General features: G+C 49.0%; 1 long non-coding RNA gene across 1 annotated transcript; it reads left to right on the top strand.

The window, feature by feature from the left end:
• Positions 1–3,665: 3,665 nt before the first annotated feature.
• On the top strand, positions 3,666–5,473 carry LOC122910524. Its single transcript, XR_006385235.1, has 4 exons — positions 3,666–3,691; positions 4,532–4,672; positions 4,766–4,841; positions 5,198–5,473. It is a non-coding gene; the product is annotated as an uncharacterized LOC122910524 (long non-coding RNA).
• The last annotated feature ends 17,196 nt before the right edge of the window (positions 5,474–22,669 follow it).

The following is a 22,669-nucleotide window of genomic DNA, read 5'->3' as shown; positions in this document are numbered from 1 at the left end:
GGATTAGAGTTTCCACATATGAATTCTGGGGGCAGGGGACACAAATGTTCAGTCCACAGCCTATTTTGTAATCACAATAGTCTCTGAAATAAACATTGAGCATTCTGTTCAAAACAACCCTCTTTCGGGTAGGAGTCCCATGCTTGGGACTAGGAGCTAGTGGGAGGGAGGGATTCAGAGGTGGGGAAGACCCAGTCCCTGCACTCTGGGAGCTCACAGTCAGCCAGATAACCTGCATCTGGTCATCAGCGCCGGGATGGCCAGGGACGGGCAGGGACCAGGGTGTGCCCAGGGCCACGGGAGGGAGAAGAGGCATCTTGGGGCAGGCATGTCCCTGCCGGCTGGCTCGGGGCAGGCTTTGTGACCGGCTCGGGCTGGGTCCTGAACGGACTTTGAAAATGTAGTCCTGGATGGGTGCCAAGGGAGAGCGAAGAAGCCTCTTCCTCCTGTTGGTTTGTTTATTGTCTTATTCAGGTTTTAAGGCTTTACGAGTCCCCAAATACTTGAAGTTTTGCAATGTTTTGGATGATGCGTGTGAGTATGGAGCTGTGCTGTCCAATCGGTAGCTGCCAGACACATGGGGCTACTTAAATTTGTTTAAGTTAATCAGATACAGTACGATTTAAACGCCGTTTTTCCACTCCCATCACCCGCATTTCATGTGCTTGATAACTGTACATGAAGCTGCTACCATGCTGGACGGCACAGACTAGAGCGGTGCTGTCGTCACCCCCGAGTGTTCTAGGGGATAGCTTTGGTGGAGAAAGTTGCTTTTTAGCTACTAGTTTTCAGTGTTTTATTCTTAAAAGGTCAGCTATGTCTTAGCTTCTCTTTCTAACCTCCCTTTGGTCTCCTCTCAGATACTTTTTTTTTCTTAAACTTTGTTTTTATTTTGAGTGAGAGAGTGAGAGAGAGAGAGTGTTCGAGCAAGCAGTGGGAGGGGCAGAGGGAGAGGGAGAGAATCTCTAGCAGGTTCTGCGATGAGTGTGGAGCCCCCTGGGGTCTCGATCTCATGACCCTGAGATCGTGACCTGGACTGAAATCCAGGCTCAGGTGCTTTACCCACTGAGCCCCCCAGGTGCCCCTCAGGTAATTTTCTGAGGATTCAGGTTGCTAGAGTGGATGCTGAGCCCCTAAAGATGTAGTGCCTCGGCCACTGTTACTCATTTCACCCGAGTGACCAGCTCTGCTTTTCTGTGCCCAGTTCCCCCCACCCCCGACCCCCGGCCTTGTGATACTGTCCCTCTTGCTCCTCAAGTCTCTGTCAGAGAAAATGCAGAAGGCTTTTAGCCAGCCGGGAGGAAAAGTAGCCAGGATCCCAAAGTAATAATGATCTTTTTGTACCTGGGGAGAGGGGGCCCTTGCTCAGGCTGGATCACCGTGTCTGATGCCTCCTCTGGGGTGGGGGTTGCAAAGGAAGCCAGGGTGTCTGGGACCCGGCTTTTCTTCATTTCGGCGGGAATGCTTTAAAACCCAGCACTGATCCGATGAGAGGAGAGAAGGTGGGAGACAAGCTCCATCTGAGTTACAAACATGTAACTTAACACGTTATTGTACTTTTCCTCCAGAGGAGTGCAAATCTCTTCCTTGCTCACTACTATGTTTATACTCTGATATTCAGGGAGCAGAAGGGGGACATCTTCGGTTTGACAGTTAAGGCATTTTCCACAGTATTTTGCTGCCTGCTGGGAGCCCATGCTCGTGTCAGGACCCCAAGACAGCACACAACGCCACTCACCACAGGGGATCACTGCCCTCTCCCCTGGGCCTCGCCGCCCGGGACAGGTTTTCCAGGGCACTCACTATACACGCAAGCCTCTGTGCCAAGGGCCAGAGCTGGCAGACCCAGGAGGAAAACCTCAGTGGGTGACCTCACTCACCAGTAACATCCCTCAAAGCTACTGGCTCACACAACTGGTTGCTGTGCTAGTAGTGGGCCCAGAGAGAGGATAGCTTCTTGTCCTCCAGGTATGAAACCACTTACCCAGAACTTCGTGAAATGACTAGTTTTGCTGAAATAAAACCCTCGGTTTTACACGGAGGTGACTTGTTGACGCATTCAACACCGACAAGCTTCCTGCTCCCCTTTGGGTCTTTAAATTCAGATGTTGGGGGCACCTGGGTGGCTCATTAGTTAAATGTCTGTCTTAGGCTCAGGTCATGATCCCAACGTCCTGGGATCAAGTCCCATATTGGTCTCCCTGCTCAGTGGGGAGTCTGCTTCTCCCTCTGCCTGCAGCTCCCCCTCTCTCTGTCATAAACAAATAAAATGTTTAAAAATAAATAAATAAATTCAGATGTTGGCTTAGTAAGCATTCACTGAGCCTCTCCTACATGTTGGCGCAGGGCTTGGAGCTAAGAGGGACCCAGAGATGGTCAGCGAGGGCTGAGGGCTCCGGAAGCTCAGAGTTCACAATGGAGAGGCTACCTGTATGCATCGACAAAGTAGACTGTCATCAGCCCTCTCGGGAAGGGGGCCTGCAGACCAGAGCCATTGGGAAAGAGAACAGACTTGCCCAAGAGCCACCAGAGTCCTAGTGGGCAAAGTATCTTCACAGCTTTGCTCCCCAGCAGGTTGAGCCAACCCCCTCACAGAGTGCCAGCCTCAAGCTTCCCTAAGGGTTTGAGTGGCCTCGGGAGCCGGTGTTTGCTAGACACATGTGGGGAGACCCACTCTTACTGTCCCAGAACCCTGAGTCCCTGAGTCTCCTTGGCAGGCTCGGCAGACAGCAACCATCTCTCACAGCCTCCATAAACGTCAGCCCTGGAAAAAAAGCTCCAAAGAGGGTTTAGTCCGATTTCTCTCGTGTGTGGGAACTGAGGCCCCCAGAAGGGAAGCGGCTCCTTCTGGCTCCTCCGCATGAGGGACACGCAGTCTGTCTTGGAGACCTCGGGGTTTGCATGACTGCTCTTAAGGGATCCGAAGAAGAACAGGGGCAGGGGCAGTACCCTGCTGCTTCCACCACATTCCCAGAGATAATCTGTCAAGGGAAGGAAGGAGAAAAACAAGGGCGAACAAGCCGTCTATTCTTGTCTGCGCCATTTTCCCATGTCAGGAGAGACCACACGGAAAAATTTAGGTTTCTCCTTTCATGTTCCTTTCAGTGCCCACTCGACAGAACGCCTTTCTTTCCCCCCTTTTCTTTGGCAGGATCCTGACCAAGGCTGTGGAAAAAGAATCTTTTAAGAACATATATATCTATCTATCGATATACATTCAGCCCCTGACAGTGACACGGAACTGTAGTGCCTCTTAATTACCCAGAAAGTGACAAGGTCAAGAGGTGTCTGAAAGCTGCCTTGTGCTTCTGCGCATTGATTTCTCCCTATTGTCGCTGCTTCCGAAGCTGGAGTGGGGGGCCGTGGAGCCTGCGTTTTGTCCACTGTTCGGACTTCTTCTTTTCTTCCTTTTTTTTTTTTTTTTTTAATTTGAAAAGAAACTTCTGGCACTTGGGTATTGATTGAAAATTCGTAAAAGCAGGACGCGTTTCAGGTTGGTTGACCAGTCATAATTGCTGCCTGGGCGCTTGGGGAGGAGGTCAGCTTCTTGGAGAGACACAGTCCCCTGAAGCCCCCGTCCTCTGGCTACTCTCCCACTTTCTTCCTATTATCTTTGGGCTCTCCGGGAGAGAAGGACAAGGAAAGAAAAATGTGCCCACGCATCGTCACTGGCCACAGTTACGACGAACGTGTAAGTCGTGCTTTTTGTTCTTCATGAAGAGTTTTGGGGCAGCTTAGTGGTATTTTTTAAAGGAGGTGAGCTGAGGTTTTGAGCCATGGTCATCAAGAAATGATTTTATAATACAAAAATAGAAGTGGCAGTGTCTCAGAAAACTTTGGATGGAAGTTTTAGAAGTTCCTGGGGAGTGTTGTTGACTTGTATTGGGGGGATTAGAGAAACCAGAGCCTTCTCTAGATAACTCAGAGGAATTGGTAATGCACAGAAGCTTACCTGGGTATTTTGTCCTTCAGTAAAACCTATGAAAACAGATTATATTGCCAGAGCAGAGAAATGGTTGATTTTTGGTCTGATAATAGAGGAGTTCTTCAAAATGCTGCCATGTCCTAGTGGATATTAGACTTTTCTTTCTTTCTTTCTTTCTTTTTTTTTTAACCAAGAGAAGTCGGAGCCTACAACATGCAGGTCTCCAAATCTTCCTTTTCCTTGTCAGGGGAGCTTACATGTAAATGCAACTCTGGAATCCTCCACGGCTCACAGGAAGGGGTCAGGGGCATAGCATTTTTCCTGTTGTATAAACGACACCTTGGAAAGTAAAGGCCCTGAATCTAATGCTGTTAAACACAGAAAGACTATAGAGAGTGAGAGAAATCTTACGCCTCTTCTGAGAGGTCTTGGATTTTCTTTGTAAACCTTCCTGCTTTTCATCAAGCTTCGAAACATACCTAGAAGAGATAAGCCAGTCCATTGGCTCTAACTCTTAAGGCATAAAGGACCGAGTGAGAGGAAGTCAAGGTAGAATTTTAGTCTCATTTCATACGTGATCTTGTGCTAGCCACGTTCTCTCTGCAGACCTTCATTTCCTCGTCTGAGAAATGAGCGGTTGGACTGGTTGACCTGGGGCCCAAAGGTTCTGCTGGGACCCAAAGAGCAGAAACAAGAAATATATTGACATTTTCTTTAGAATGCCAGTAAAAGCTCATCAGATTTCAGGTAAGGGACAAATTGAAATATATTTGGCTTTTTGTCATCTGTAAATATTGACTGCACAGGCCTTGGGGTTCAACCTGAATTAAATATGCCCAGTGTGTTTTCTTGAGGTAAAAAATACAGTGTGGACCAAGAGACAAGACATAGAAGCTGCTGAATGACCACTGATCAGGTAAATATATTAACATGATGCAGATGCCAAAAAATGAGATGTCTCATAGCTCTGGGAAATGCTGCTGGCCTGCTATATGTTTATCCATTCAAAAATTCATATATAAATTCCATGCATCCATCCATATGCATTCATCCACTGATGAATCCATGCATTCGCGCGTGCATGTGTCCATCCATCCTTCCATCCATCCATCTATCCATTTATCCATTTATCCATCTACCCGTCAACTCATCAGTCTGCCTGTCTGTCTAGCTCACTCACCCATACACTGATGAGACATGACGATGAGTGCCATAATGAGGAGGTTTGGGAAAGTGTTGTGGGGCTCAGATGACGGGAGACATCCCTTCTAGCTGGAGACCTCAGAGAAGGCACCACAGAGGAGCTGGCACCTGAACCGAGTTCTGAAGGATGAGCAAAGTGAGCAAAGGCCCAGAGATAGGGAAGTAGTGTGCTTGCGTGGGGACACAATGACTAGTCAAGAAAGAAGGTCAAAGAAGAAAGAAGATTGAAGAAACATTAACTTCGGGCATCACACGGAGGCAATTAAGGAGGACTTTGGAACCCGCCAGTTTTACAGTGGAGGGAGTGGGAGGGAAGGAAGTGAAGGAGGCGAGAGGGGTGGGGAGCCCCTAGACACTGACTGGCCGAGCTCTGTGATGGGAAAGGGTGTGAATAAAATATAGAAAGGCAAAAGGAAACTTCATGCATTGTGTGAAGCTTTACAAGTGCCTCACATTCGGTCTCTAAGAGTCCTACAAGTAACTCTTTACACGACTTTGAAAAGTCAAGGAGACTCTATGTTCCTAAGAGACTCATTAAGGAGTGGGAGGTAAGAGGGTGTGAAAGGAATTGTACTGTTTTTGTGTGAGACAAGAGCCTTTCTACCTTCCTGCACCTGGCCCTCTTAGGCTCTTTTACTGAAACTGCAGAAATGGAAGGTCCAGTGGGTGGAGTCCACTGCCGCGCCCTGAGCTGGACAGTTACTCCCTGGGTGCCGAGGACTGGAAGACAAGCAGACACCTGGGCTAGAATCCTGTCTGCGTCTCCTTAGGTGCGTGACTCTGGAGAGTTGTGCGATCTCTTTCCAATAGTATCATTAAAATGTTTATGGTAAGGATTAGTTACAGTGAAATACGAAAAAAGAAACAGACATTAAACTTTAAGCCCCTCAAAGATGCTGACTCTTTCACAAATTATCTCATTTTATCGCTGGAACCCACTGGGGTAGGAATTGATTCCCCTACCTTGCGAATAAGAAACTGGAGACCAGAGAGTTTGAGTAATCTTCCCAAGATCACACAGCAAGTGAAGCACTGGCAGGACAATGTTCTAAACTTCACACACAAGTTCCTCAGCAATTTCTGTGCTTCAGTTATTGTAGAACTTTTGGAGACAGAGCTTCCTGACTGCCCTGGGCTATCAAATAATTAGCATAGATCTCCCTAACTGGGTGTAAGCGGAAGAGAGATGGAAGGTTCTGGAAGGAGGTAGAGAGTGTTAGAGGAAAATAAAAAGGAGTGGAGACAACTGGACGGTGAAGTGGCATTCAAGTTCCCTGAATGGATTCTTCAAAACTGGTGGAAGGAGAATGGGGGATGGAGGAGAGATGAGCCAGTGGGTGGGGATGACTAGGCCTGCGACCTCAGAGCCCCACGACTGCCCAGCACATACTCTGCCCTGTGGCTGGGGGACCTAGTAACTGCAGTGGGAGGCAAAAGCAAATAATGCTTTGTTGGTTTTGCTAAAAGAAAACAAGCGAAACACAGTTTACTCCCTGAGGCCTCTGTGCTGAACCAGCTGCTTCTGGGGGCCCCCTTGCTGGCCTGTGGTCCTCTGCCCCCTGAGGTACCTTGGGCGTTCAAGTGGAGGAAATCCAGCCTTTTTAGCTGTGGTGCCTTTTCCTCTTCTTAGAATCAACAAACAGTGCAATGCTCAGATCTTAAGTGTTCTGTTTTGACCCATGCATGTCAAGGTCTGGAACTTTTCTGTTGCCCCAGAAAGCTGGCTTGGGGCCCTTCCCAGTTCATCCCTGCCTCCCCCAGCCATGCTGATCTGATTTCTGGGGGCATTGCTCAGATTTGACTAGCCTAGAGTTTCATATAAATGCAATCATACAGGGTGTTCTTCTCAGGTCTGCCTTCTACACAACGCTGTATTTTCGAGATTCATCTGCGCAGTTGCATGTTGCAGGAGATCAATTTCACCCATCCATAGTATTCATTGTATGAACATAGTGCGGCCTGTTTTATCTGTTCTCTGGCAAGGAGCGTCTGGGTTATTTCAGTTTGGGCCTATAATGAGAAAAGCTGTCACGACCATTCATGTATGAGACTTTTTGGAGACATAGATTTTCATCTATGAAAATTAGGTGCATACCTGCGAGCAGAACTCATGGGTCACAGGGTGTGTGTGATGATGCACTGGATGGGACTGGGGCTGGCTAGCAAGGGCTCATCTCTTCCCAACACAGCTTTCACTCCAGTCATGTTGGCAGCTCAAAATCGGCCCTCATGGGAGTGTTCCTACCAGGGAGGTTAGCAAATGGCACGGATTGGGCTTGCTTTTCTTCTGGGGAGCCCAGAAGCATTAAACGCTTACCCCTATACCACTGGGTGGATGTATGTTTAACCTTTTAAGAAACTTTTCCCAAGTGGCTGTACCATTGGTTGTTTCTATCAGTGATGTAGGAGGGTTCCAATTGCTCCACATCCTCTCCAACATCTGCTGTTGTCAGTTTTTCCTCTAAGCCCTTCTGGTAGGTGTGTGTGGGGGGGATCTCACTGTAGTTTTAGTTTGAATTTTCCTGGTGACTGCTGATGCTGAGGGCTTTCACATGTGTTTACTACAATCAACTGTGTATCTTTCATAATGGTCTGTTTAGCCTTTGGTCATTTAAAAAAAATTGGGTTTTCTTTTTATTATGGAGTGGCAGGCGTTCCTTTTATATTCTGCATGTAAGCCCATTGTCAGATTTATGTTTTGAGAATATTTTCTCCTGGTCTGTGGTCTGCCTGTTTATTTTCTTCGGGGTGTAATTTTTTACGAGCACACATTGACAATTTTGATATTATACAGTTTATCAGTGTGTTTTCTTTGTGGCTCATATTTTCCTGTGTCCCCTCTGAGCTATCCCGTGGCGCGCCCTCTGCCTGAAGTGGCCTTCCCCGTTGCCTCTGTCTGGGGAACCACTCATGTATTGTCTATCATAAATAGGGTGCCCTTTCTGAAGAACTAGCAGCATTTCTGAACACTGTACCCCCACTTAATCCATACCATTTTGATGATGCTAAGATGTAACTGCCTCTTTATGGGTCTTTCTGACTTCTCTGATTGGGAGTCCCAAGTGGGGATTGTGGGTCTTCTGGATTGCATTCTTATTTGTGCATTCCCTTCCTCCTCGCTCATCTCCGTGTGCTGGCCCACAGCAGATCCACAGGGAATGCTAACCGATTGAGTGAATTAACTTGAATGAGCTCAGGACCTTGTGAGTCTTCATGGTTGACTTCTTTTCCTTTCGGTTGCGTGGTAATGGTCAAGAATACATATGGGGATAGTTTATGTTACAGAACAAATGCGAGTTTGAAAAACTCTACCAGGTTCTATCAAAGCAAGAGCCATTGAGAATCCTCAGTAAGGACTCACCGAGGATCCAGTGTGATTCTGCTGGGAAAAGGTCAAAGTTGGGCAGCGCTGCATTCTTGTGTGTGGCATGGGGAGGTGGGGGGGAAGCAGGCATGTGCAATGTGCACGGAATCCAATCTGACCTGCATCTAAACTTCAAGACCCGGTTAGCAAAGCACTGGGCTGGTAGTTAGACAAACCTGGGGTCAAGCCCATTTGTAGCTACGTGACCTCGGGCAAGTGACTTCAGCTCTTAAATCCTCGTTTTTTAGGTATAAACCAGGGGTAATAACAGCACAGTTCTCACTGGGGTGTTGTTGGAATTAAAGGCAATGTGCGTAAGACAGCTCCGGAAATAGTGAAGTTTCCAGAACAGTTCCTGTCCTGGAGGGTTTGGACAGCCCCTTTGGAGAATGCCTGGAGGCTTCCTTGCTTTGTGGCGTTCTGGGAGCCAGAAAGCTCCCTGGGATCTCCAGCTCCAGGACATCTCTGACCTAGGCAGTTAGATCCAGTTCTGGAGCTGATAGAGTTAGAGGGATCCTGGGAAGTCCACGCAGAAACCCAGGTGAAGCAAAATACAGAAATGTCCACCATTCCAAAGAAACGGATGTCCACCCCAGATTCTGAGGACCCACTTTTGAGGCGTTTTCCAATTGTCTGTTTTTGCATCTGTCAAATGGTCCCCTGGAGTGGGCTCATCAACACTTCCACAGTCCTTTCCCAAACTTGGAATTGTGGGAGGGGACTCTCCGACGGGATTGGCTGCCCCCACCATACAGACTCAGGGCTAAACTACGGTCATGATGGAGAGTGTCCCCCACCCCACATGCCAGTTCCCACCCAATCTGGAGACAAGAACAGTGCGGCCTGCAGCTAGCCTCCCCTCCCTGAGTCCGGTACAAACCCCGCCCAGACCCACTGGGGCTGACACCAGGGTGCCAGTCTTGTCTTTTCCAGAGGATGGCCTGAGAATGTGGGAGTCAGCTCTGTGCATGCTGGGAGGAACTCCCTTTAGCCTTCTTTTCTTCGGGTCGCTGTCCCGCGGACCTTCAGCATCAAGATTTGCCACGGCCGCCCGACTTGCGCAGTGCCCGCGCCGGTAGGTCCAGACGCCGGCCGGCCTGGAGAAGGCGGAGCGGCGGGGCGGGAGTCAGAACCTGCGGGCGGCAGCTCCGCGCTGCTTTGACTCGCGGCCAGGCCTGGCGCGGCGGCGGCTGTGGAATGTGTGAGCGCCATGTGTCACCGCCCCAGACTGTGGGAAAACGCTGCTCTGCTCACCTCCCAGCAGCTGCCCCGCGCCCGCCCGGCCAGCGGGGAAACAGGAGCCGCCCGCCGCCCAGGCCGGGCGCATTTCCCCCGATCGCCTCGGGGCCCTGGGAGGGCCTTTCCCTGGAGGGGAGCCGAGGACGATCTAGTCTCCGTGGGCTCCACCCGCCTACCCGCGGGGGATGGAACAGCCCTCTAGGCGCAGACCCTACTCAGAGAAGGGCCTGGGGAGCGGGCGGGGCCTGTGGCTGGAGGGGAGGTGCGGAGGTGCTCCCCACCGCGGTGTCTGAGGGGCGCACCTTTCTGGTCCTCCGCCAGGCGCCCCGATGTTGGGCCCAATGACCTGCGAGCTCTGAGCAGGAAACCCCACTGTGCCTACTTCCCCCACATCAAAAACAGCTTCTTCCAGGGCCAGGCAGGGGATCTGGGGGTCCTTCATTTTCTCAGATACCCACAACTCCAGCCAAGTGCCTGGTTTAAGTGGGAATCAGGTGGGCCTCAGAAATCCCCTAGACTGAAGCCTTTTAAGCCCAACCATGCTGGGGGAACCTATCCAAGGTGAGCCTGCTGGGTAGCTCCAGAGGGACTTCTAAAAGCCCAGTGTAAGGGCACGTGGGTGGCTCAGTTAAATGTCTGCCTTGGGCTCAGGTCATGATCCCGGAGTCCTGGGATCCAGTCCTACATCAGGCTTCTTGCTCCACGGGGAATGTACTTCTCCCTCTCCTTCCACTCATGCTGTCTCTTGCTATCTCTGTCTCTCTTTCAAAATATTAAATCTTTAAAAAAAAAGGCCCAGTCTAGTGCTCCTTCTGCCACACTGTGACAACCCCCTTCTAGGCCTCACGTTCCTCAGCCTGAGGCCTGCACCCCCTCATTGAGTTCCCAGCCCAACTAAAAGGAGCTGAGAGGGAGGCACACGGGGAGGGGGTGGGGGTAAACCAGGCATCCTGGGACTCCAGCAGCTTAGCCTCAACTCAGCCTCCTGCAGCCAGAGGTCTTACTCCTGCCACCCCGGCTGGTGTGCCTTGGGGTGCCCTGTTCTACAGGCCTGTGATCCTGGTTAGCGAGCCCCTCCACTGCATCTCCACGCTGGATGGGAACCTGACTTTTGCTTGTCCTTCAATGTCCCCTTCTGAGGCCGGGGGAGCACCCCCTCCCTGGAACGCCAGAAACAATTGATCTGGTCCTTCTAAGGTCTTCCTAGTGTTTAGAGCTCATGATCTTCTTCTCCCTTCTAGATTTCTTAAGGATAGACTATGTTGTCCTCCTTTCTGTAGCGCCCAAACAATAGTTTGGGGGTTCAGCTTATGATATCTGCTCTGTCTGTCGGCTGAACGCACTAGCAAATCAGTGCTTTTCAAATGCGTCTGTCACTGGCTCCATCGTTACTCACCAGGTGTGCGACCTTGGGCAAGATATTTACCCTCCTTAAAGTCTCAGTTTTCTCACTTATAAAATCGAGATAACCTCAACTGGCATTGGGTCTGGAGGGACTTGTGGAGTGAGTGGTTGGCACACAGCAGGTGAATATACGAAATTGGGTGCTTCTCAGCTTGCATATAAAATTTGTCCATAAATGACAAGTATTTTCAGTGGCTGTTTGCTATGATACACCTGTCTCTTTGGCAGCTAGCCTGCTGGTTGGGGGAAATTCCTGGTTATTAGTGTGAACCATCCTCTGTGTGCTTGCCCCTTCCCAGTGCCCTCCCTGGGGCCATGGGGACAAAGCCAAGATGGGACATAGAGAAGAAAACGTCTGGGGGAGGTAAGTGTGAGCCACTGGAGGCATGCCATGGCCTAGAAGACTTCTGACCCCTCAGGATCTCTGCTCCTCCTCCATCAGTGAGTGACCTTTTGCCAGCTAAGATGTCTTGAGCCTCTGCTGTGTGCAGTGCTTTGTGCTGGGCTTTGGGCGGCACAGACCTCACATTCCTTATTGGAGGAGCAGAATGGGCACTGAGAGGGGGAAATGACAGAGTACTCAGGATAGAGTTTCATTAATTTAGTGCTATAGCACATGAGGGGCAGGTGACAAGTGACACAAGGCTGGGAGTGAGGAGAGAGCAGGGACAGTGTGTGTTATTAGTCAGCTGGGGCTGCCATCGAAAAATGCCACACATGGGTGGCTTAAACACAGAGGCTGATTTTCTCACAGTTCCTTCTGGAGGCCAGGAAGTCCCAGATCTAGGTCATGGTTCATTGGTTTTTTTGGTGGGAGCTCTCCTCTTGGCTTACAGCCGCTACCTTCTCGCTGTGTCCTCATATGGCCGGGATGGCAGAGAGCAAAAAGAGGGAGAGGGAGATAGCTCTCAAATGTCTTTTCTTGTAAGGACACTAATGCCATCAGACTCGAGTTGTACCGTTATAACCTCATTTAACCGTAATTACTTCCTGAAAGGGCCTATCTCTAAACACGCCTCACGTTGGGGGAGTCAGGGTGCCAACATATGAACTTTGGGGGGACACACTTCAGTTCATAGCAGTGGATAGGTGAGCAGAAGGAATGCCTGGGGAAGGGAAAAGCTTGGGCACCGGTGCAAAGACAGGGGTGACTGAGCAGTGAGGAGCCCAATGCAGCAGGTACCACAGACATGTGCCAGCTGGAAAGTAAGTTTGAGAAGCTTGGGGGTGTGACCGGATGATGGAGAGTTTTGAAGGCTGAGTTTGTGCACAGAATGCCTGGAAATAGGAGCTGGAGAAGGTATGCTTGTGGAGTAGTAAACACGTGTGAAAAGACACGGTTACAAGAGGCTTTAAAAGCTTCTCACGGAGAAACGTTCTAGGAAACCTCACCCTCGTTTTCACATGAAGACACTGCGGCTGAGAAAGGTCAAGGACCCGACTAAGGTCACCAGTAGGTCAGTGGGACCCCAGGCTCAGATATGTGCCTGGCTGGCTCCAATAGAGGACCCGCCTTCCATTGTCCACCTTGGCATCAGGGCACTGGGTGGGGACAGGGGCCCAAGGGCGGGGTCCACATGCTGGGCTGGAGACTGGTGATCAGAGGGAGGAGAGAGCAGAGGCAAAAAGCCGCTGAGCCTGTAGCAGTGATGTAGCAGTCCCTCACGTGGCTGGGGCAGGCAGCTGTGGGGAGTGGATCTGAATCGATCTTAAGGAGTGAGCAGGATCTGGAATGAAGGGTGGGAAGAAAGAAGGGTGTTGTATATGTGTCGGGCTATTTCAGTGGCCGTTATCATAGCTGCTCGAGATGGCACTCTGAACTGTGTGTTTCAGTCCATGCTTTAAATAGTAGCACACTGGAGCCGACCAAAATCCAAACAATATGACAAGACAGACAGAAACATCTGGAAGACATTAAATGTTTGTGAGATGGGTTTTCCTGATAAGTCAAAATCCGTGGCTCTGACTTCTAGGGAAACCCATCATTTTCTAGATGCAGAAACTGAGCCTTAGGAAGAATACCAGCTGCCTAGAGTTGCTCAGAGAGCAAGTGGCAGAGCTGTTTGACCCCAAGATCCATCTGGCTCTAATATCTGTCCGCTGCCCACCCCCACGACGCCAGCACTGGGTCTGTTTGACACTTGGATATCAAGCCTCCACGTGGTAACTGTATTTTCCAAACCCCAAATAGGGACACATGGTTGGACAAGTGTGAAGGCACTTCTGGGGACAAGAGACTAGAATGTTTTAAATTAAGACCATCCTAGCAAATCCAGGACATCTGGTCATCAGGGATATCCAGGGCCTGCCCACACCCTTGGCACGAGTCTGGCTTTTGCCATTTAATATCCTTTTCCATCGCGAACGCCCAAGATCTATTTTTTGGTTGGAGCATGTGCCACAGACAAGTGAGAGACGCTTAAAAAGATCAAACAGCTGGAGAGAGATTGCAAGGACATTCCTTTTAGGGCCACCTAAAAGGGGAGAGAGCAGGAGAGGGCAGGGCTGTGGCAGAGGCTCTGGAGGCTCACCCCGGGCTCTAACTCCTCCTAGGAGTGGTGAGGCGCTGGAAGCTGAGGGCAGATTAATGCTGGCGGATTTTCACCAGTGTCAGGAATGCAGTCCCTCCTCCCCCTCCCCCTCCTCTTTTCTGGGCTCTTCCCCCTTGCTCTTCTTGAACTTCAGCCGCTCCCTTCCTGTCTCCCACTCGCATCTGCAGCTGTGCATGTGGTACCTAAGGGAGGGGGTGGCTGGCTTCTGGAGAGTGGAGACAATTTACTAGGTGCCGATAGGGCTGGCTGGAGACCCTGCTTCCGTGAAACAGGCCCAGCCGTGGCAGGTTAGTGTAGAATCCCACCGTTCTACATGGGGGTTGTACGTGAAGCTGTTCTGTGAAGAATTGGGCCACATATGTTTTGGATTCGGTGGGAGTTGGGGTCAATGTCATGTTGATGTTGTTAGGATAAAATGCCAGTCTTCAGAGCAGTCATCTGGGGAGGCCTAATGGCAGTAATTTGAGGTTTGTATATTCGAGGTTGCATGTTTGCCTTATTTAAGAAATGAAAAGTGGGGGCGCCTGGGTGGCTCAGTTGTTAAGCATCTGCCTTTGGGTCATGTCATGAGCTCAGGGTCCTGGGCTGGAGCCCTGTGGGCAGCTCCCTACTCAGTGGGGAGTTTGCTTCTCCCTCTCCCTCCACCCTTTACCACCCCCCCCACCCAATGGAGCTTGTGTGCATGCGTGCTCTCTCTCAAATGAATAAATAAAATCTTTCAGAAAAAGATTATTCATTTGAGAGAGAGAGAGAGGTAGGGATAGTGAGAGAGCTTGAGAGGGGAAGAGAGGGAGAAGCAGGCTTCCTGACTAGGGAGCCCAACACAGGCCTTGATCCCAGGACCCCGGGATCACGACCTGAGCTGAAGGCAGACATTTTACTGACTGAGCCACCCAGGCAGTCCATCAAGTGAATAAATAAAATCTTAAAAAAAAAAAAAGAAGAAATGAAAAGTGAGGTGGGAAGTGGTGTGTGTGTGTGTGTGTGTGTGTGTGTGTGTGTGTGTATACGTATGTGGAGAGAAGTAGACATTTAGCATTTGCTAGAAAATACATGATTGTAGAGTATGAAGGGGGTGACCTCAACAAATGTATAGCCCGTCCTCTTCACTTTATAGATGGGGACACTAAAGTCTAGACTGAGAAAGTTACTTTTCTAGGGTCAATAACTAGTCAGTGGTTGTACTGGACATGGTCTCCAGGTCTTCTGGTTCAAGTAGAAGGCTTCCCCTTCTCCTGTCAGGCCATGTTCTGCCATATCATACACAAGGCCCAAGACAGGAGTGGGGAGGTGGGGGAGGGGCGAGGAGATGTGATCTCTAATGTCAGGGTTTCACAGACTAATTGGGAAGATCACGACCCCACTAGAGAACAGCTCCAGACTCTACTGGCTGGGATGTCAGATCCAGGGAGACAGCCCAGGGGCCTATAGAAGTGTGATACAAGGAAGCCTTCCAGGCCCAGATGGTTGGGGAGGGGGAGGGAATGGCTGAAGGAGCCACATGCACAGCCGCCATGATGTAACATTTTCTTGAATGATACCTCTTGCTTCAACTCTTGTCTAGAGAAGGTTTGATGAATTTAATTGTACCAGTACTTTGCTTTCCTATTAAATTGCACATTGATGGCTGCTAAAACTTCTTTCTCTGCAGAGGGTTAAATGTCTGTGGCAGACACAGAGAAGCTCCTGACTTCTCAGCCCAATTTGCTGAAGGAAGGCCATTAACTAAGTGGTTAACAAGGCTAATTTGTCATTCCCATGTTTTAACCTATTGTGCTTTTAAAACATTTTTCTTCCACAGCATTTCAAAAGTCTCTCTGTCTAGTTTCTCTTGGAGAGAACCAATTAGCAGGCAGGGAATGAGTTATCATTAAAGTTACTCATCTAGTTTTCCTTTTTATCAGGAAACTCGGTTGAGAGCCTCTGGAAGACGGGGGTCCCGACTTACACATCTCTCCATCTCCATGGTGGCTGTCACGAGCTCCCACCCAGGTCTGGCTCAGAAGGAACTTCTGTTGGATTAAACCGATGACCAAAGCTGGTGGCATGTTCAAGTCATTCCCCCAAGCCTTGAGAGGTGCCCAGCTAGATCTATCAGCTGTGAACCCAGCATCATACTAACACTTTACATGAATTTCCACTGTAAGCAATGTCACCTGATGGCGAGCGTCTTGAGGAACTGATCCGAGTCTTACCTACCTTGGAATCTTGATTCTTAGCCCAGTGCCTGGTACAAAGAAGGAGCTCAAGAAATGTTTCTTGGATTATATAGAACTGGAACACATTTTTCTATTAAAGGGCCTCTGTCCCTAAACTTAGATTACATACCATTACAAGTAAAAGAGATTTAAAAAAATCATTTTCTCCTTTGGAGATTGTGCCATTAGCTCCTTTTTCAAGGTCAGTAATTCTGATCTGATCCCTGTTGTTCACACAAGAAGTGACAACTTGCCTGACACATTAGAGTCCCTTTCTCTTACCTAGATTGATTTTTTAATTTTAATTTTTTAAAGCACAGACCCATCTTTCATCTATGCAGGACAATGTATCTGGATTGACAAGATGTTTTCTCAGTTTCCTCATCTAAGCAAGCTTTAATCAGTTTGTTCCTGCCTTGTTCTAGTCCTGAAACTTTTTTTTTTTTGACCCAGAGTTTATGGTAGAAATTTACATTAGGAAACTTATCTGCATCTTTCTGGGATTTTCATCTTTAGATCATTAGGATAAGCACCCCCCACCCCATTCCTTGGATGATAACTTTATTTCAGAACATGATCTTGGGCTGCACGTTCATTCATGTGACTACCAACGGATCCAGATGAACTTTACTGGAATGTAAATACTGTAGCTGGAAGGCAAGATCAAAACCATTCCCCGTACAGAAATGTTAATCTCTCTATTGCCAAGGGGGAAACGCAGCAGTCTGACACGTAAGGCGATGTCATGCATTTTTACATTAAGTGGAATCTTGTGTCTATATGGAATGGTTGAGTTTGTTTACAAATGATAGGTAAAGTCCCAAGGTCTACAGAACCACCTGATGTTCCTGGCTGAATGTCAGTCCCACCAGAGATGTTTGGAGAAATCACTGTTCTGGCCACAGTATCAACAAGCACCATCTGATAGTATTTCATCCGCCTGAACTGGGTCACCAGAGACTAAATGAAAAGACTACATTTCCATTTCCGTGTGTGTGTGTGTGTGTGTGTGTGTGTGATGTTGTGATGGCCTGGTGGGTCTTGTAGGTTCATGCAAAACAACGAGAGAAAAGGTTAAGCTTAATGAACAAAGTGTAACCGATTATTATGATTATTTTTTAATGAAACAACCTCTATAGATTTCTTTTTTATTTTATTTTATTTAAAAGATTTTGTTTTTTCATTTGACAGAGATCACAAATAGACACAGAGGCAGACAGAGAGAGGGGGAAGCAGGCTCCCTGCTGAGCAGAGAGCCTGATGCAGGGCTTGATCCCAGGACCCTGAGACCATGACCTGAGCTGAAGCCAGAGGCTTAACCCACTGAGCCACCCAGGCACCCTAAATTTCTTCTGTATATTATGAAATCAGTAGATCTTCCATAAAGAAAGAGTAAATCTTTTTTTTTTTTTTTTAAAGATTTTATTTATTTATTTGACAGAGAGAGATCACAAGTAGGCAGAGAGAGAGAGAGGAGGAAGCAGGCTCCCTGCTGAGCAGAGAGCTCGATGCGGGACTCGATCCCAGGACCCTGAGATCATGACCTGAGCCGAAGGCAGCAGCTTAACCCACTGAGCCACCCAGGCGCCCCAAATCTTTTTTTTTTTTAAAGCTTTTGTTTATTTGACACAGGCAGAGAGAGATCATAAGTAGGCAGAGAGGCAGGCAGAGAGAGAGGGGGAAGCAGGCTCCTTGCTGAGCAGAGAGCCCAATGCATAGGACCCTGAGATCATGACCCAAGCCAAAGGCAGATGCTTAACTGACTGACCCACCCAGGTGCCCCAAGAGTAAATCTTTTTTGACTTAGGAGAATGTTTGGACTTTCCCTGGGTACACTTCTGTCATTGGGTCACATTTAGATGGAGCACTTTGGGAAGTTTGCCTTTCTGTAACTGATGGCATATGGAGAGACTCAGAGTACATACTATAGCCTAGGGCTTTTCGGGATTCGAAAGGCTCCAGGCTGTCCCTGCACGCAGACTTGCCTACTTCTACCACCTTCAGCTCAAGCCCTCTCTTAGGCCAGGCCTAAAATAGGCTGTTGGCAAAGAACCGGTATTACTCTCGGGTTAAATAAATATTTCATGGAATTTCTTTCACCTGGCCAATCACTTATTGGATCTGATTGACCTAGAACCTTCTGGTTATTAAAACACCCTTCTATCTCTACCCTTGAAGAAAAAACAAATCTATTATCTCGACAATAACAGCAACTACACACACACACACACACACACGCGTGCGCGCACACACACGTGTGCAAGCACACTCTCTTCCAGCGTTCTGACGTGTCGGTGGAATGCCTTCACTTATTTAGGCAAATTACACAAATAAAGTAAAAAGTTCACATCTGTTTTGAGCTCGCCTCTGGTAGCACGAGTGTTACTGGATTTTATAAAAAAGGAATTCCAGTTACAGCAAGTACATTTATAAAAGCACAACTGGGATGGATGAAATTGAAGTAAGTTCACTAGGTTAGATCAATAGTCGATCCTGGTTGCACGGTCACCTGGGGAGCCTCGGAAAAACACTGATGCCAGTGGCCAGGGTTCAGGACAATTAAGTCAGGATCTCTGGGGGTGTGGCCTGAGCATCTGTATTTTAAAAAGCTCCTCCAGAAGGTTCTAACCTGCAGCCAGCGCTGAGAACCAGAGGTAGGTAAGCATGGATTTTGTGCTATAGTATGTGTTCAGTAAATTACATGGTAATGATAATTATTAAATACATTAAAAAAAATCTTGGCCTTTCTTGTAGAAATAGCTTTAGAGGGGATAAGAGATGTCCTGAAGTTTCTTTGCATGAAATATCTTAATCTTGCAAAGGTTTGGCTTCCATTGATTGAAAACCCAAATAGATCTCAACCGAGGCCTGCTTGTAAAGGAATGAATGGATTTCCAATCTGTGTTTTCTTGTTTACCATGGAAAATATGCAATCCAAGGGAAACACAGGTGGTCACACTGTCAGGGGCCTCTATTTTTATCATAGCAAAGGGCTCTAAGCATTCGCACGCAAGTATTTCAAGTAATACAAAAGGAAGACTAACTTTTCAAGGTTACAGGGCTTTAGGTTTCCTAGGGCAAATTCAGGTTCTTCTCTTTCAGTCGTCTGTTGAAAAAGAACTTCAGATCCAATACAGACTGAATTCCAAAACAACTGAAAAACAAAGAAAGCTCACGAAGGGCGCTGAAATGCAGCATTTCTCTTCACTTAGGGTCTTTTGTGTTTAGCTTTCGCAATCCTTTTGTTTTGCAAAAAAAAAAAAAAAAAAAAAATTCTAGGTGGGGAGAGGGAAGCCAGCTCCCCGGCTGCTGGATTGGGACGCGGAGCTGGGGACGAAGACGCGGCAGGTCCCCCGGAGCAGGCGGCGCGCCCCCGCGTCCCCGGGGCCTCGGTACCCCCTCCCCGCCCGGGCGTGTGCGGACGTGTCTCGGGCGTGACCTCGGAGCAGCTGCGCCACCGCTCAGCCTCGCGGCGGGAGAAACCCGAGCTCCCAACCAAACAGCTCCATCTTTGGCAAGTCCTCTGGTATTTAAGGCGCTGCCGGTGGGGAGAGATGCCGCGTGCCTGAGCCGCTCTGGGAACTCACGAGCTCTGCTTGCCCTGGTTTTACGTTTCAGAAGCGTCTGAACATCTGCAGGGAAACCTCCCCTGGGTGGCGGGGCCGGGGCCGGGCCGGAAACAGCCAATGCATCTGCAGGGAGAGGCGGGGGTGGGGGTGGGGAAGCCTTGTGGTGGGGGGCGAGGGCGGGAGGACTGGGCGTTTCTTTTCTTCTTTATTCTTGTCCCCTTTTCTGCAGGATTTAGGTGGTCCGCAGAGGCTGAGAATATTTCAACCCCTGCAAGACAAGCTCGGGCTCCCCAAGGCTGTGACAAGTTTTCATAATACTGAGCTGCCTCTACCAGTGTGTAGTTCCGGGGGTGCCAAGCTGGTGGAGACGGAAAAATGGTGGATTCTTTTCTGGGAAGAAGTTTCAAGGCCGTTTAATGGTAGCTAACATTGACTGCCCACTCTGTGTTAAACATTTTAATACAGTGACTCATTTAGTCCTCACAATGTCCATATGAATCCTGTGAAGTAGGGATTCCCACCATCGCTGCTTTATAGACAGAGGAAGAGAAGCAGAGAGGTTCAGCCTATAGAAGAGGCACAGAGAGGTTCAGCAACTTGCTCAGGGTCACACAGCTAGTGGCTGGTAGGGCGGAGTTTAAATTATTACCCCAGGGCCTGTGCTGGTAATCACCACTGTGCTCAACAGAGGAAAGACGCTGGAGTCCAGAATTTCCCTCTGAGCACAGCAGATGTCAATAAGGTGGAGAAACTAGATCTGGAAAGTTTGGAAGTCAGGGCAAGTCAGGACCTTCCTGAATGTTCGAATTTGGTCAGAAGGAGCTGGGGACAAATGGGGTGGTGTAGCCAGCCCTCACTCGGAATGGTTTGAGAGGACATGCCGCTTGGTGGCCCCACCAGGGCCTTCCCTGAGAACCCGGGGAGGGGCCAGGTCACACCCTCACTGGGAGGGGAAGTATGCCAGGCTCTTGGAGGCCTCCTGCTCTGAAGTCCAGCAGGCTGATTTATTGACAGCCAAGGTCAGCTAGACTATCAAGGAGTTAGAAGTGGTGCCCCACCCAGGACGTCCTGGGGCGTGGAAAAAGTCCCTAGAGGATGCTCTTGGGGAGAAGGCAGGGACAAACCCAAGGTGGTAGGCCCGTTGGGGGGCTCATTTCTCAGGGTGTGGGAGAGCTAAATGGACTGCATCCCCCCTACACAGACCACAGCAGGCTACTTCCCACTGATCTAGATGTCTCTCTAGCCTAATTCTTACTTGTGCATTTCACTACCTCTGTGCGAACAACCCCACTGGTGCCATTATACCAGCAAAAGTACCCGGCACATTTGCCTTCAGTCAGGCAGAAAGAACCTTTCCTCCGCCACCCCCTCTCCCAGTACCTTCCTTACCCATACAGCCAAGGGCCTAACTGTGAGCAATGGGCCCAAAGTGCACCCACACCCACCTTCAAAAGACATTGATAAGAATAAATGAAACAAGATGGGATTGGGAGGGAGACAAACCATAAGTGACTCTTAATCTCACAAAACAAACTGAGGGTTGCTGGGGGGAGGGGGGTTGGGAGAAGGGGAGTGGGGTTATGGACATTGGGGAGGGTATGTGCTATGGTGAGTGCTGTGAAGTGTGTAAACCTGGCGATTCACAGAGCTGTACCCCTGGGGATAAAAAAATTATATGTTTATAAAAAATAAAAATTTAAAAAAATGGAAAAAAAAGAAGACATTGATAAGGGCCCAGTGCAGTCCTAGGACTATACTTGGGTCACCTGGACTGTATCTGGGCGTTCCCAGGCTAACCCACCCAATACAGCATTCCTTCAGATGGAGAAAGCCGCTGGGGTGGGAGGCCCATGCCTTGCTTTTTGTGGGTTCCTATATGGCTCTGCCCCGACTTGCTGTGCGCCATCGGGCAAGTTACTTAACTTCACTGTGCTTCGGTCTTGTCATCAGCAAAAACAGTGATAATGGTAGTGAACACTTTGGACTGTTGTCAGGAGAATTGGAATGAGTGAATTAATCAATGTAAAATGTCTGGCACATGGTAAGTTCTATCGGCTTCTTTTTTTGCCAGAATTCTGATTATTATGCCACTCTGCGCAGCTCACTTGGCCTCTCTGAATCTCATTGTCTTCCCGGGCAAGACTGGTGCAATCCTATCTGTTTTATAGGATGCTTGTGAGAATTAAATAGTGTTAATGACTATTGTAAAGTTTGCAGTAGGTGGCTATTCTTTATGTGTTCCTTTAGCCTAGTTTATCTGTTGGGGGATGACTGGATTTTCAACTCTGAACAAGTTTCTTGTAAGAGCTTCAAAATAGTGACCATAGCCAGCGAGGGTGCTTGGACACTGGGCTTCGACATCAGCCACATCCCTTTTCCCAGCTGTAAAATGGTATGATAATAACCACCCCTAGGAATCTCAAGGACATTACGAGGGAAAAATATACAATAATATACAAAGCACTTTGAGCTCCTCTGAAGAGAGACGCGCGTAAATGGAAGGTGGTGTTAGAAGGTGGAGTAATCACGGGTTTCTCTCCCCTCTTTTTATTTAATTAGGAGAAAACCAGTCATTAGGAAGCCTGGTCTTGTTAAAGCCGTGGCCTGGGAAATTGTTCTCTTGGCACCTAATCAGGACTTGTGACATGGCAAGTTTCTGCAAAATGTGGGCAGCAGGGGACCTTCCCCCAGGCTCAGTGACAGGTCTGCAGAGGGTGAGGAATGCACCGTCTGAGGGCCGTGGCCTGAGGTGACTGACGCAGTGCTGCCTGGAGGACTGCCTGGTCTCCTGCCTCCAAGGAGGCCCCCTCTCCCACGTCAGCAAGCAGACTGTCCTGCTCCGGCGTCTCACAAACCGGAGTGCCTGAAGCCACCTTATGTGTGTGTTTCAGCCCACCGAATGCCTGGATCCATGGTTTTCCACCATGGAACCCGTTGGCCCTGCTGGGGTGACCTCAGGGCTCTGAAAGCACCTTCCATTTGAGCTTTTCTCTCTAATTCAGTACCTGGAAGAAGGAATCTGCTTGCTCGCCTTAAAAATGGGTCACAGCAGGGTCAGCGCTGGGGTTCTACGCTTGCCTCGCCATGTGCCTCTGTTCTGCAAGCAGTCCCCACCTGGAAAGGCTCCCTCCTCTCTGCAAGTCCCAACCTGCCTGTTCTCCTGAATTCTCCCGAAAGACTGCCTCTGCCAGGAGGCCTCCCGCAGTCTGTCCAGG

This window comes from Neovison vison, chromosome 6 (assembly GCF_020171115.1).
Source record: "Neovison vison isolate M4711 chromosome 6, ASM_NN_V1, whole genome shotgun sequence".
Taxonomy (NCBI): Eukaryota; Metazoa; Chordata; class Mammalia; order Carnivora; family Mustelidae; genus Neogale; species Neogale vison.
The sequence above is the reverse complement of the archived record's forward strand: the minus strand, read 5'-3'. Positions and strand labels throughout refer to the sequence as shown.